A 15150-nucleotide genomic window follows, 5' to 3' on the forward strand; every position below is an offset into this window, starting at 1 on the left:
TAAAATCTTGAACTTTATTGCTAGTTTTGTTGCTAATTATAATACTGCCATAGTCATATTGAATGATTGCATTGTAGAAAAGAGACATGCAGTGACTACTCAAACATTGCTGGCCATGGTGTTTTTGCCATGAAGCCCAGAAGTAATTAGTGCTCCTTTGAGATATGGCTCCTTTGAGACATGGCTGTTCCGGTGGGAGACAGGGAAAATATTAGGTGAGATTTGGAGGTTTTTATTGTTGTTGTTTGTTTGCCACAAGCTTGGGATGTGTCTTCATTGGAATGTCACTTGAGACACTGGGGACAATTTGAGCATCAACAAAATAATTTGAGCATTAACAAAATAATGTGTGAGTTCCCATAAGGTTATCTCTCAAACCAGAAGTGGAAAAAGCAAAATAATTACAGAAAAGTGCTAGCTGATGAGTGGAGATCATAGAAACAGAAATTTCCACATTCATATACCACCATAATTCATTTACCAAAACTCCTACCCATTCTGTGAAAATGTTAGGGCAAGGGATATTCAAATGTCTCCCAATAAAGCACTGGTTCACAGGTGCAGATTCATTTCATGGTGCAAAGGAGTCCTTTCCATAACCAAGTGATCAGTGCTAGCATTGTCATTAATGCAATAAAGCACTGAGAAATGTACCTATGTGGTATTCTTGAACCCAAGTATTTAGAGGATACTAATCATGATGAAATGGTTCATTGAAACTTGGGCCACTCTAAAACAACCAACTAGATGCATTGAAAAAAAATAGGATGTGGGGGACAGGGTTTGGATATGCCAGATTCAGAGAGATCAAGGACCAGACGCTGGTGGCTCACACCTGTAATCCCAGCTACTCCTAGGAGGTTAAGATCTGAGGATCACAGTTCAAAGCCAGCACAGTCAGGAAAGTCTATGAAACTTATCTCCAATGATCTACTCAGAAAAATACTTAGAAAAAGCTGGAATTGGTGCTGTGGCTCAAGTAGTAGAATGCTAGCCTTGAGCACAAAGACGCTCAGGGACACAGCCCAGAGGGGGGCGAAGGGGGGAAGATTAAGGAAAAATATACATTACTGATTAGAAGGTTTTGATTGAACCTTTAACATATGAATCACATTAAGATAGTGAAGAAATTTGATTACAATTGTTAAACTTGTGAGTGGCAATGTGATATTGTGGTGATGAAAATGCTATGGTCTTTTGTTTTTGTTTTGTTTTGTTTTTTGTTTGTGCTAGTACTGGGGCTTGAACTTGATGCCTGGGCACTGTTCCTTAGCTTTTCTGCTCAAAGCTGGCACTTACCACTTGAGTCATACCTTCACTTCTGGCTTTTTTGGTGGTTAAATGGAGACAAGAATCTCACTCTCTAGCTTTCCTGCTGGAGCTGGCTTAAACCCATGGTTTAATATTTCAGCCTTATGAATAACTAGGAATGTGGGTATGAATAACCAGGGCCCAGCTATGGTCTTGAAGTAAAATGCTTTTGTTTTTAGGTGACACAGGCCAAAATACTCAGTGCAGAATTATCAGGTCTTCATCTTATTTTCGAATGGTTCAGAAGGAAACACATGTAAGAAGAGAAAAAGAAACAAAGAAAAACATAAAATGCTTGCAAATATTGAATCCAAATGAAAAATACACAAAGATTTATAGTTCTGTGCTTTTAAGATTTCTTGTTTTTTTGACTTTTCAAAATTGAATGTTGAAGTAAAAGCATACTGTAAAACCTTTCCTGAGGGTGGTTAGACTGTAGATCATCTGAAGGCAATATTAAATCATCTATAAAGAAACTTTATATAGAGACATACAGCAATGTTACCTTAGAGTTTTCAAGGAAACTGGCCAAGTTAAAGGAGGAGAAATTTTAATTTTTTTCCTGCTTCCTCCAGAGCAACATCTTCTTCAAATTCAACTGCTGTGCGCTGGTACATTACACCTGGAATCCCATCTACTCAAGAGGTTGAAATCTGAGGATCATGATTTGAAGCCAGCTGGGCAGAAAAGTCTGTGAGACTTTCATCTCCAATAAACCAGCAAAAAAAAAAAAAAGAAAGAAACAGAAGTGAAGGTGAAGGTGTGGGTCAAGTGATAGCATAGAAGCTATGAGCAAAAAAATGATAAGCTAGAGATTGAGGCTTGAGTTCATACCCAAGTATCAGCAGAAAACAAACGCCTGGTTCTAGTTAAAAGAGAAAACTATGTGGTAGAATATCCCTAAAAGCTTTTACATGATAAGGGAAAGATGAGAGGGGGACACAGACAGACAGACAAGACACAGAGACAGAGACTCAGGTTGGAGAAATACTTGTGTGTGTGTGTGTGTGTGTGTGTGTGTGTGTGTGTGTGTGTGTGTGTGTGTGTGTGTGTGTGTCTATGTGTCTGTATGTCTGTATGTCTGTGTTGTGTGTGCATGTGCCAGTACTCAGGGCCTCATGCTTTCCCTTGGCTTTTCTACTCAAGCTTGGTACTCTACCACTTAAGCCACACCTCTACTTCCTTTTTTGCTAGCTCATTGGAGATAAGAGTGTCATGAACTTTCCTGTGTGGGTTGGTTTGTCTTGATCCTTAGATCCTCCTGAGTAATTAGAATTACAGGCATGAGCCATCAGCAACCATCTAAGAAAAAAAAAACAAACACTTTTGAGCAAGTCAGGCTTTTCTTTGTGTACCTTAAAACAAAATACCTGTATTTGAAGAACTCTTCTCTTGCAAGGCAGCCATTGATTTAAGTCTTCTTGTCTTGGACTCAAATTATTTCTTCCCCATTAGGTGCAATTAAAGGTGACTAGTCATTTATATTTCAGCACATTGCCTGCTGCTTTGTGACGATTTATGGTGGTCTGGCTCCCTGACTTTAGTTCTTCAGGTGTTTTTCTTAAGTGCACTCATTACTTCTCCAAATGGCAAAAGAGTGACCTGAGGTATCAAAACCTATCTATGCCTGTGAAATTTATGACCAGGGCTGAATTCATTCCTGAGAAGAGAGAAGTGGCCCTCCCTTGGTAATTAGTAGCCAACATCGCAAGTATAATAGATTCCCAGGAGACAAGGCATCCTTCAAATTTTCTTCTAGTGAAAAATCAGACAAAATGCAAAACATCATTATTACTGAACAATTAATTATTTTTATTCTGTTGGAAGTTCAGTGCTTTCAGGTAACACAGTCCCAAAGCTGGGGAGGAGTTGGAGGAAGAATCTTTTATTCTCCTTTTACATTTTGTCCAGGATTATGCCTGACTCCAAACAGAATGCCTGCCCAGGCTGGGAGAGCTGTGTAGGTACGAAGGGCCCTCAGCTTTTCTGGAGTTTGAAGTACTATATATACACTTTTCATAACCAACATCAAGAAAAACAGCTTTAAAAGTTAGAAACAGAAAATCAGGTAAATAATGTAAAATTACACTTAGAATGAGAAAGAAGTCAAATATCTTTTTTTCCTTGCAGTACAGAGGTTTGAATTCAGGGTCTCAGGCTTCTAAGCTGATGTCTCCAGCCATGTTTTTTGTTGGCTATTTTATAGATGAAGTCTAGTGCACTTTTCTGTCTGGGTTGGCCTCAAACTACAATCCTTTGGATCCTAAGCCTCCTGAGTAGCTAAGCTTACAGGCATGAGTCACTGGCACCTGGTTAAGTAAAACAACTTTTAAGAACTAACAAGTACTACAAATACAAAAACAATTGAAAATGTTTTCATTGTTTAATTCCTTGGTACATCTCTTTATTTTGTCTACAATTTCTTGATCAGTTTTTAGGCAATATCAATGTTGTAAATATTCAGTCTTTCCTCAATCGTGACTAATCAAAATTCATGAAGTTCAACCACTCAGAAACTACTTCCTTCTATTTTTGGTAATGTCATGAAATCTGAGGGACTGCTGCCAGGTTTGGGAAAATCACCATGTCTTCTTCAAACATGAAAGCTTTCAGGTTTGGATAGGAGAGAGCTTTGCTTTGCCTTAAAAGTTAATAAAATCAAAACTCTCCAGTTGTAATGCTTTAGAATTTTTTTTACTTTAAATTATCTTTAAGTAATTATACAAAAGGGTTTCAACATTTCACTTTATAAATACAGTACCTCACGGTCAATCCAATTTTATTCTGATTACTAGAACCATTTTTCTTTGAGAAACCAGTGATTCCAGGTGTTTCATATACCATTTCTCCTTCACAGCTCTCACCGTTGTGGAGCTAGGAATTGTATGCATCTCTGTATACTGTGCTGGGTAGATTGTCAGCAGAGATTATTTTGGAAGCAGATCTCATGCTAGGTAACTAGCAGTGATTTCCTATACATGGTCTGCGACCCACATAAGTGTATGCCCCTGAAGCTGGTGCTTCCTCTAAATACTCTAGAATCTATAGTTGAGGGGGTGGAAATAAGCTGAATCACAACAGAAATGATTTCTAAATAGTCTTAGCTGATACACACACACACACACACACACACACACACACACACCAAATCAATTTACTTTAGCAAATTTTATCAAAGCTTGTGATCACTTGAACTTGTCAGACATTTCATGGTAAAGCCATCACTGGCTTTCATGACAATGGAAGAGCTTTCCTTTTCCCAAGTGTTTAGTAGCTGAGGGGGAGGCCATATTTCGTGGAGCTTGTGATAAAGTCATCCCATAACCATCTGAGTAAGAGTCAAAGGAAATATATTTTCATTTTTCTGTCGGTGTGTCAATTTACTTCATACAAAGCTAGAGGAATACTGAAAGCAGCAGGATCACTGGAGTGATGTATACAGCTATAGAAAAAAACATATCCAAGAAAATTTCAGAAGTAAGTAAAGTTTAATATCCAAACTAAAACTTCACTGCATGAAAAGGATTATAGTCTAAAAGGGAAATAAGAACAATTCAGTATAATGTTCATGACTGCAAAACATACGAGCACAACATTACAAAACCCAACAGAATTATTGTTAAAATTGAGGATAAATACCAACCCATTCATTGTCTCACCTCTTCTGGAAGAAGTTACTTACATAGTGCAGAAAATCTGATGAACAAGGTAGCAGGCAGTTGCCTTTTAGAGTGTGAAAAACATTTAGAGTCATTTGGATGAAATTCTAAAAAAAAAATCAACCAACAGAAATAAAATGGTGAATAATTTTCTCCTCCTCCTAGAAGTTATTTTGAGTGGAAATTTAGGGATATGTTGGGATATTGAAACTGGAATGATAAACTATGTCTTTATGGTTTTAAAAGAGATGAAGTAATGTATTTGATAAGAGGCAATAATAATATTTTGCCTTTAATATGTATTTAATACAGGTATCTTCTTTAGCAGTTAAAATTAACTCTGCATTTAAAATTGTTCACATTTAAGTTTTCTGAGGCATATCATATATAATATTGTATCTTTATATTATTGGCCAGAGTAAGGGTTTAGTATTTTGACTGACATCAGTGGAGTCAATTAACTTCTTTATGCAGAGGTGTGTGTGTGTGTGTGTGTGTGTGTGTGTGTGTGTGATTTGAGAGCAATAGATTCAGAATCTATCAATTTTATATTTTATTTCTACACCTGTACTACTCTTTGTATCATTTCAATAGGATACTATCTGTATCATGAAGATTGGGGTATATAATATCTAAGCTTTTTTATGTTCTGCTAGTTTATGAGCATACATATTTTTGACTGCTAGTATTCTTTTTTTGCATTTTCTCTTTCTTCTCTTTTTTTATTATTAACTGTATAAGGGGTGTTCACTGTTACATTATATGCAGATATATAGAAATATATTTGATTTAAATCACCCCATTACTCTCATCCCTACTCCATTTTTAAACAATTTAAATAGATTTCTTTATTCAATCTTTACACAAGTGGATGAAGTACATTGGTAATATTCATTTTCCTTTCACATTCTTTTTCACCCTCCCCTTTCGCAATGGTTCTCACCCCCAAACAATTCCCACATTTTACATTCCTGTCATTTCTCTCTAGGTGTAGATTTTGTCTGTGATATAGCACATATTTCTCAGTCTAGCTTATTATATTTATGATAATTTCTACTTCCATCCATTTTCCTGAAAATGACATGATTTCATTTTTTTACAACTTAGTAATGCTTCACTGTGTGTTTTAGTATTCTTTTATTCAAGTGAATACGATAAACAAAATTTAAGCTGTTGATAAATAAAAATGCTTATGATTACTAAACTAAGTAGTTGAAGAATATTCAGAATTTATAGGATTATTTTAGGCTTTCTATATTATTTAGTTCGTTTGCTCTGTCTAGTGCAAGGTTTTATATGGATACACACAAATGAAGAGCTCAAGGCCTTGAGTTCAAGCCCAAGTACAGACATACACAAAATCCTGAATTTACTTATTATTTTAATCCTCCTTTCAAACCCAAAGGGTTAGATATGCCCCAATTATCAGTTGAATAGACCTTTCCAGTACCTTATTTTTATCACATAGTTATCTGGATAAATACAATATATTTTTCAGCTGCTTTGCAGCATCTATTGTTGCTGGTAAGAAACGCTGTTGGGTTTAATGTTTAGTTACTATTGCTTGCTTGTAATCTTTCTTTTCTCCTGGTAGCTGGTAGAAATGTCTCTTAGTTCTTGATGTATTGCAGCTTCACTGTGGCGAATATATTCACTGTGTGAATATATTTTTATAGATCTTTCTTGGTTTTTACAGTTCACTTTCAATTTTGGAAAACTCACAGCTCTTTTCAAATACTTATTCTTTGAGATTCTTTCTATGCTTTCCAGTTGGCAGTTCTATTTGTTTTTTAGTCTAGCCTGCATGTATTCTGGTACATAGGTGCCTATATAATTTATATCTAAACTGGAGTGAATTTTGGAGAATACCATAGAACACCATACTGGGTGTATGATCACTCTACTTAGCATTCATTCCTATTTTATTCTCCTTTTTTTCCAATTTATTATTTTGTCTTTCAAAGTTGATCTCTTGATTCATTTTACTCTAAACAGTAGGTTTGGGGGTATTTTTACTTCCCAGAGTTCTAGTCATTTTGTTTTCTAATATACCTGACTTATTTCATTTCTGTTTTCATATATATGTATATAATATACCTATATCAAATTTTAAACATTTTTTCTTTTTTCCCCTTAGTCATTTAAATCATACTTATTCTAAAGTTTTTAGTGGAGATTTATTTCCTAATGTGTTATTTGTCTATTGTTTATTTGCTTGTCTTGTCCATGATGTTCCTTTTTTGTTTTTATTTTTTTATTTTCTTTAAGTAGTTGTACAAATGGAATTTAATTCAGTTTATACATATAATGTTACCCTTCCATCCATTGTTTTCACCCATCTCTGCCAAACTCACCCATCTCTTCAAGTTACTTGGTTCCATTTTCACATGTGCATTAAATATTATCACTGAATTCACCACCTTTCCTCTCTTCATTCACCTGTGCTCCTCCCCTTGAACTTTCTGCTTCCCAACAACACATTTCAGCACCCTTGTGATGTAGTTCCAGAAAATTTTCCAAGGACTGAAATTATGATCTAATTGTTGCATTTTTAACAAAATTATTTTAACAGCATTGGAATTCCTCAGGGGTTTTGAAATTTGTGTTCTGAAGTCTCAATTTGTATGAAATCTTCCTTCTTTCTCTTTCCTCACACTTTTTTGTCTAGTGATTTTGCACCTTCTTTCTTGCACCTTCTGGAGAAGCAAACAAATGAACAACTCTCCTACAAATATTGTTCCAGTATTGTCAAACATCTCTGTTCATTGGATAGGCCTTGGGCTAGGGGCATTTGCTCTGGCTCCTCTGGATTAAGATGTGTTGGTGTGTTCACTTTTCTTGGTTCTAAAGTTTCTATAAACACATTCTTCAGGGATTGGTTGACTTCCAAACTCCTTCAGGAAGAGCCTGCCTTTCCTGTTTTCAAACCTGACTAGAGCCTGCTATGTTCCACAAACCAACCTGGGTTCTCATGCTCCAATTCCAACTACTATTGCCTACCTGAGGACAGGAGCCCAGGGCAACCGCCACCTTAGCTATGGACAGCTCTCCATTTTTTCCTCCAGTTCTAGGTACACATGGATATGTCATAGGGCCATTTCGGGTGTTCTATCCATATCTATAGCTATCTCTATATACATATCCACACATGTTCATATGTACATATGCATACATATATACACATATATATACGCATACACATATATACACATACACATGTATGTGTATATATGTGTATGCGTATATATATATGCTATGTTAGATGAGAAGATGCAAGTAGTTAGGTTAAGCATGACCTAACTATTCTAGATTAATCAGAATAGATAAAATACCAAAGTAAATTATATCTTCAACTAAAACAGATGAACATAAAATATCCAGACTAACCAAATTTGGAGGATACTCAGAGACTGATTTCCTTTGTACAGATCTCTGAACCACTTCTGTAAGTGTGTAATAATGGTAGCACTGATGGAAAGAACAGAATCTCTGTTCTTGTTTTGTTGCCAATATACAGTACAATTATTTCTCTTCTCTACATTTTATTATGTGAAATTCTTCTATATGCTAAAGCACTCATTGGTTCTATATAACTTTCTGTCTTGGTATTTTAAAATCTTCACCCAGTTTTTTTAAAAAACAAATGTTAAAATGTCCATGTTAAAAGAAATAGAGAGGAGGAAAGGGAGGAGGAAAGAGTGAGATGTGAAAGGAGAAATGGAATTAAAAGGAGATGAGAAAAAAAAGGAAGAGAGGGGCTGGGAAGGTGGCTCAGTGGTAGAGCGCTTGTCTTGCATGCATGAGGCGCTGGGTTCGATTCCTCAGCACCACATAAGCAAAAGGAAAAAAGCCAGAATTGGCGCTGTGGCTCAAGTGGTAGAGCACTAGCCTTTGGGCTGAAGAGCTGAGAGACAGCGCCCAAGCCCAGAGTTCAGGTGCCATGACCGGACCCCCCCCCCAAAAAAAAAAGGAAGAGAGAAGGATGAAAGGAAGAAGGGAAAGAGGGAGAGAGAGGAAAGAAGGTAAGGAGGGAGGGAAATAGGTGAGGAGAATGGGGGAGAGAAAAAAGAGAAGAGAGAGGAAGAAAGGAAGGAAGAGGAGAGGAGAGAAAATATAAAGGGAGAGAAGAGAAGGGGGAAAGGGTAGGGAAACATAGGGGAAGGGAAAGAAAAGGAGGGGAAGGGAGGAAAGAAAAAAGAGAAGGACTTCTCACTTATGTATGTCGAATAGTGTCTGTACATTGGTAAATATTTTTGTTAAACATTGAATGGGTAAATATGTAAGCCTCTCACTATGCCTGACTGCTTAGATCCCCATAGCACAGGGAATGAGTAAGGAATGCTATGGGTGGGAAGAAATCTTCAGAGCTCTCAGGACAGATTAATGAATCAGATAAAGGTGAAAAGTGAAACTGGAATTAGCATAATTATTCAGAAGCTTGTTTTTGTTTTGCTTTTAATACTTTTTTGATGTTTTTGGTATGGCTGAGAATTTTTTGATTCATTTTGAAACCATTTATGTCAGGTCAAAGTCCTGAGTCTTATTTTGAGGCTATTACTCCACTATTCAGAACAGAGAAGAGACAGGCTACTTTGGTGAAGTGATAAAGGGGAATCCTGCACACTCACACCTGGCTATGGTTTAGGCTGTGCATCTGAAGCCATCTACTCTAGGCTACCTCAGAATGGGTGGTTAGTGAAAGGATCCTTCACATCCATCCTAGGGGACCATGCAAAGGCAGGCAGGCACAGGAGAAAGAGTATTAGAAGGTTTATTAGAGGAGCTATATTTCCCGCAAGAGGAAGCACCTGGCACCCTTCACTATTCAGGTAGCAGGAGGGTCTGGAAGCAGAAAGTGAGGTAGGTGGGAGAGCTCAGGTGGGTCTGGGTGGAGGGAGGGAATGGCCAGCTGGAACTCCAGGGCTGGGAGGAGCTCAAGTCTGCGTGGAGCGGAGGACCAAAGGTGGGGATAATACTGACAGTTAGCATTTCCATCATCCAAGGATGACGCTTACTTCTCTTCTCTTTATTAAGAAATCAGCTTAAACAAAATCCCAGTGGTCACAGCACAAGGACTCCACCTATACACTACCCCTACTCTGGCAACTTTACCTATCAAATTACAGATGAAACAATTTTCCAAATTGCTCTGTGGGAAGCAAGTAATCTCCTTTGGGATTGTCTGTCTGAAAGGCACACTCGCAAGAAAATCGCTGTTCAATAACCATCGACTCAACAGCCTTATCACATTAAAGGATACAAGATTTAACAGTGGAATATGCAAATGTTTTGTCAGGGCTCAGTCAGCAAAGCAACACTTTTTCTGAGTTACTGAACATTCAAAACCACAAGCATGGCTTCTACCTCCTTGGCTCTGATGTGTCTTCGCTGGTTGGGAGAGAAGAGAAAGTCTCAGTGGTTGGGTGGGGACTAAGAGAAGGGGTTGTGCCTAAGGGGAAGATAAACAAGACTGAATCCTGTCCAAACAGATTATTTGCTACTACAAAAACAGCAAGGAAACCTGTGACAGATGTTAATTCTTAGGGTGCCAAGAGGGTGCTATAGGGGATGAAATTGATTGGAATACAGTGTAAACATGTGTGGAGATGCAATAATAAATCCAATACCCTGTATAACTGATACAAGTCAATAAAAAAAAATAACATCAGATTTGCCCTTCCTCGCGGTTTATCATTAGCCAAAGACTTGATAGTGGGAAATAGAATTCTGAGAAATCTTCTGAATAGATTACTAAGTGGGAAAGCCAGTTGCATGGAGCTCACCTAACATCCAGCTTTTAAGTTTCTACCTGCTGGAAATATTGTATAGCACTCTGTGAAGGAGCTAGGCCAAGGGCAAACCAATCAGATTTGAAGTTTTCAGAAAGAAAGGGGGAGCAGGGGATAATGTGTTGCATCAGGCACCTAATTTCTTATGGCTTAGTGCGTTAGCATTAACATGAAAATAAAAATAGGTCACAGTTGCTCCTTCAGTTTTCCTGCCCCTGGAAAGGATTTGTTACTGAAATAATTTATTCTTCCGTGTGGTTCATTCTGTCTCTGTAGGGAGGAAGAGATTTTTAAATTTCCTTAGTTCTTCATACATGAGATTTTCCTTACATTACCTAATTTTATTCTCCTCAGAATACTTTAAAATATATCTCTAAATTTTATCTCTACATATAAGTAAACAATACATCTGAAACAAATAACTTGCCAAGTCATTGGTTTTATGTAAAAGAATTGAGATTGAAACTCAAGAAGCCCACATAGCATATTGGATAAGTGAATAGACTGTTGAATCCGGCTCTCAGTTTGGTCTTTTAATTTGTTGTGATGTCTGTTGATTTGCTTAATTTCCCATGCCTCAGTTAACTCTTTTACTTTAGTATTTTTTATTTATTATTCTTTTTTATTCAAATCATGCTTTAATTATCAGAATAGTTGTCCAAACAAGTTACCATTCAACAAATTAGTTTATGAATACAATGTAGCTTCATCAATGTCTTCCCTTTCACCATTCTCCCCCCACCATCTGGCAACTCAACCCCTCCCCCAATTTTCTTAATGTCATAGGACATGTATTCTATGACTGCATGCTCCCTTTCTATTTATTTATTATTTAATATTTTAACGTGTCTGTACTGGAGCTTGAATTCAGGGCATTGAGCTCTTGCTTGGCTTTTCACTCCAAGCTGACACTTTACCACACCTCTATTTCTAGGATATCTCAATTTTAGATTAAGAATAATAATCTTCATCTTCATCCCAAGGCAGTTACAAGACTGTTGTAAGTTATATAGAGCACTAATGTATCATTTGACATATAGACATTTTAATTTGTTACTTGTGAAAAAATAAATTATTTTTCTCCTTTTATAATGGAATTCGGTGATTGATAAATGTTTGAAACATGCATATCCTTTGATCCAGTAAACCCACATTGGAAGATTTTTCTCCAGATATACTCTCACACATAAGCACCAAAGAAACATGACAGAGGATTTCATTTTTTAGTACTTAGGATTAAACCCAGGGCTTGGGCTGGTAGAGTACTTGCCTAGCATGCATGAAGCTGGGGGTTTGATTCCTCAGTGTCACATAAACAGAAGAAGCCAGAAGAGGCACTGTGGCTCCAATGGTAGAGTGCTAGCCTTGAGCAAAAGAAGCTCATGGACAGTGCCCAGACCTGGAGTTCAAAAAATTTAAAAAATAATAATAAAATAAATAAACCCAGGGCTGCATACCTATTCTATCCCTTAACCACATCCAATCCATTTTTTTAATTTTATTTTGAAACTAGCTTCTGCTAAGTTGTTCAGGCTGTCCTTGAATTCATTATAAAACCTAGGCTGGCCTTGAACTAGAGATCATCCAACTCAGTAGCTAGGGTTAAAGATGTGCCTGTGAGAATGTTCATATTCACCCTAAGTAAAACTGACACCTGGAAACAATAGCATCAGTGGAAACCAAGCACAGACAGCTCTTGCCTATAATCCTAGCTACTTAGGAGGTTGAGATCTGAGGATAGTGGTTGGAAGGCAGCTTAGTCAGGAAAGTCCAGGAGACTTATCTCCAATTGACCATCAGAAAACTAGAAGTGGATCTATGGCTCAAGTGGTAGAGTGCTAGTCTTAAGCAAAATGAGCTCAAGGATAGCACCAAGGCCCAGAGTTCAAGAAAAACAAAAAGCATCAGTGGAGAAGTTATTAAGTAAAGTGATTAAATAAAATTAAATTACTTGATTTTAAGTAATTAAAATTCATAAAGTGCTATGTATCACCTCTGAGATATATTGCTAAATGAATAAAAGGGTGTCATAAGATATATGTACCATACTATCATTTGGACTTAAGTGTGTGTATGTGTGTGTGTGTGTGTGTGTGTGTGTGTGAGTGTGTGTGTGTGTGTGTGTGTGTGTGTGTTACTGTCTGTGTCTGTGTTAAGTATATCTTTAATTATACACAAGGAATTGTTAAACTTGTCCATTGTATTGCAAGAGGTTAGAGACTTTGGGACTGAAGTCAGGAAGGAGAATTAACTTCATATTATTAATTGTTTATTTTATTTTTGCATAATTTTTCAGTAAATGGAACTGTTCAATAAAGTGAATTTTTAAAAAGCACAGTAGGGTTGGGAGATAAGGAGTTATACCTATTTGCTATGATATCAGTACTGGTGTCATTATTTAATTTTATCCCTCCTATTATCACACAAAGTTACAGGTTTTTTGGGCAGGAAATTTTCTTTTCAATATTTAGGTTTTTGGGGCAGGAAATTTTCTTTTCAATATTTAGCAAGTGCTTTAATTTTAGCTGATAATCTATGGATCTCTTACAGTTTACAGGTTTCCCTCTTTTATCATAGCTACAAGGAAGCTCCAGGGTCTGTATGTTTTGTTTTGTTTTGTTTTTGCCAGTTGTGGGGCCTGAACTCTGGGCCTAGGTGCTGTCCCTCAGCTCTTCAGCTCAAGGCTAGCACTCTACCCCTTGAGCTACAGTGCCACTTCCGGCTTTTTCTGCTTATGTGGTGCTGAAGAATCAAACCCAGGGACTCATGTGTACAAAGCAAGTACTCTACCACTAAGCCACCTTCCCAGCCCCAGGGTCTGTATGTTTAACCACATCCTGTCTTTTGACACATGTGGCTAACATATACTTTCTCTTTTTATTTGATTATATTAATTCTGCTGTAAATATTTCTTCCCTCTCTTTTTTGAATAATCCATTTCAAGTATATAATATGATATAATTAGATTAATAATGAAAATGAATGTTTTTCTTTGTGTTGTTTTTTCCCACCTCAGTAGGGCTCTGCAGCTTTGAGTCCATGACATATTTGGGTTTTTGGCTCAATACAATAACCATCTGGTCTCTCTCTGCCCTTAATTTATTTCCTATTTTCTCCTATTCTCTCCCACCAAAAATACATCCTTCCTTCACACTGTGTTACTTTTGCTATCACTTTCTGTAACACACTCCTGTAAGATTGTATTCATAAGCTTCTTTAGCATGTGCTGGTAACAAGTGCTTGTGTCTCATTTATATCATTCTCTTGACTATCTTCTTTTTCCATTTGGCAATGTCTATAATACCTCTGTAATGCAAACTACTAGCAATATAAAATCCCACGTCATTTATACCCCCTTTAATAACCCTTGAAATCTATTTACTTATCGAAATCCTTTGAAGCTTCACAAACAACATCCACTATTACTATTTGTAGTTTCTGAATTTATTAATCATATTTCAATATAATGCATAAGTTTAATAATTGTATTGATAAAAAAATTCCTTAAAAAAAGCCCTCAAAGGTAATCCCTTGACTCTTTCATCCCACACCAAAAATAGGAATAAATGTATATGTGTTTGATGTAAGTGTGTGTGTGTGTGTGTGTGTGTGTGTGTGTGTGTGTGTGTGTGTATGTGTTACATGTGTATATGTCTGTGGAATATGTGTGTATGTGATTTGGTGTAACTATGTGTGGGGGTGTATGTATATGTGTCGTATGTGTGTATGACTTGGAATATGTGTATTTGGTGTAAAGTTTGTGTGTGTATGGTGTTTGCAGTTCCCCCAGAGTCCTTTCTAAGATGATGTAATTTAATAAATCTAGCAGAACGGTATCAGGAGTGTGAGAGGCAATTAGAAAAATAGGGAGGGAAATCCAGTGAATATGGCAACAGATGAACTACTTTCCTGTTAAGTGGGAGATGGGAAGCTTAAAAAATCAAGTCTGAGAAGAACTAGGTCTCTAGATTATTGGCATTATACTTCCTTAGATGGGTAGGTATTAAAATAAATTATAATTGGGTATAGCATTCCAAATTTATTGCTTGATACAGAACATAGCAGGTATTAAATTGAATTGAAGAATGCAACGAAAGGAGATGTCATAAGAAAGTAGAGCCTTAGAAAATTAAAGAGCCAGTTTTTCATATAAATTGTTTAGCAGAAGCTGTTTGACTAGAGTGGGAAAATTGGAATGTCTCCTTGCTTTAGAAATGGTTGCATTCACTGACATGTTTCTTCTTGACAATAACTCAGCTTGGGAATCTTTTACATAAAGAGATGTCACTATAAATTAGCTTTTACATTTTTATCTTATGTAGTATCATCATAAAATATTTAATCGAGATACTAAAACTGTCAAAGTAGGTGAGGGGTTTGAGAGAGAGTTT

The sequence above is a fragment of the Dipodomys merriami genome, unplaced genomic scaffold, assembly GCF_024711535.1.
Source record: "Dipodomys merriami isolate MVZ:Mamm:240054 unplaced genomic scaffold, mDipMer1.0.p SCAF_89, whole genome shotgun sequence".
In the NCBI taxonomy this organism is placed as follows: domain Eukaryota; kingdom Metazoa; phylum Chordata; class Mammalia; order Rodentia; family Heteromyidae; genus Dipodomys; species Dipodomys merriami.